The sequence below is a fragment of the Colobus angolensis genome, unplaced genomic scaffold (genome assembly GCF_000951035.1).
Source record: "Colobus angolensis palliatus isolate OR3802 unplaced genomic scaffold, Cang.pa_1.0 Scaffold39, whole genome shotgun sequence".
In the NCBI taxonomy this organism is placed as follows: Eukaryota; Metazoa; Chordata; class Mammalia; order Primates; family Cercopithecidae; genus Colobus; species Colobus angolensis.
The window spans coordinates 3,242,825-3,244,238 of NW_012117265.1; the positions used below are offsets into that span (position 1 = coordinate 3,242,825).

At 53.5% G+C, this 1,414-nt stretch overlaps 1 protein-coding gene across 1 annotated transcript in view; it reads left to right on the plus strand.

Moving 5' to 3' along the window:
- DNMT1 (DNA (cytosine-5-)-methyltransferase 1) overlaps positions 1 to 1,414 on the plus strand; it is a 60,728-nt gene that overhangs the window by 7,599 nt on the left and 51,715 nt on the right. The gene's annotated exons all lie outside the window — the stretch shown is intronic.

The window sequence follows — 1,414 nt, forward strand, 5'->3', positions numbered from 1 at the left end:
TGATCCGCCCGTCTCGGCCTCCCAAAGTGCTGGGATTACAGGCTTGAGCCACCGTGCCTGGCCATGTTTTTGTATTTTTAGTAGAGATGGGATTTTGCTGTGTTAGCCAGGATGGTCTCCATCTCTTGACCTTGTGATTCGCCCGCCTCGGCCTCCCAAAGTGCTGGGATAACAGGCCTGAGCCACTGTACCTGGCCCTGCAGAGCAGTCTTTCCTAACCATGCAGCAAGTCAGGAAGTCCCTGCCTAGTGGCACCTACATTTAATCACTTAACTCATTGCCTGGAGCAGGGTCTGGCATTCAGCAGGTGCTCAGAGGTGAGCAGCACTGGTGGGGAATCGGGGCCCGCATGACCCAGAGCAGCCGCTGTAAGACATTGGTCCAGCAAAGCATTCTTCATGCTGCTGCCTGTACTTGCCCTCTAGGAAGGCCAGCCTAGAGGAGCCACTTCTGCCCTTCAGGCAAATGATAACTGAGCACCTGTCTGTGCGGGTGCTGGATGAGAAGGTCCAGAGATGGCAGTGGCCTGGTCCCTGCCTGGGGCACCTTCTCTCCACCAACAGACACTTACCCAGCTGGTTAGACCTGTTCTCATTCCACGCCTGCAGTTAGCACCCAGGCTGGGAACAACAGCCTCTGTGTTCCCCTCCCTTTCCTTGGTACCTTCTTTTCTTGTTCCTTTATTTTTTTCTGAAGAGATAGGATCTCCCTATGTTGCTCAGGCTGGACTCGAACTCCTGGCCTCAAGCCGTCCTCCCACCTCAGCCTCCTGAGTAGCTGGGTTTACAGGCACTCAGCACCGCAGCACCGCACCCGGCTATTGTTCTTTTATTTTTTCCCTCTTTGTCCCTGAAAGAGTCAAGCCACTAATTGTCAGTAATCAAATCAGACCACGATTTCCCAGGCAAACTCCTGGCAGTTCTACATTTAGGAATGATTAGCTAGAGACATCCTGAAGAATGAGTTATTCAGGGAGGCGCCAGCCACCTCCTCTAATTTCACCTCTATCCGCCCTGTGTGTGGGTACCCCTTGCTTCCCTGGATGCTTCACTCCCCCATTTCATCCTCATTAAAATGCCACCACCCCCCAGCAGGCCTTTAGGAACATTAACTGGCTGTTCCCCCAGGGTCCTGTGGCCCTGGGCTACTCATTCTGACACTGGCCATACTGTGGCACACCTTGTTATGGGCTGTGGTCAGACCCAACTGGAGAAAGACCAGCTGTAGGTCATTTCCGTTATGGAAAGACCCCAACTGTATGACCTGTCCCTCCTTTCCTGGTATCTTTTTGAGTCAGGGTCTCACTCTGTTGCCTAGACTGGAGTGCAGTGATGCAGTCACGGCTCACTGTGGCCTCAACCTCCCGAGCTCAGGTGATCTTCCTTCCTCAGCCTCCCAACTAACTGGGACCACA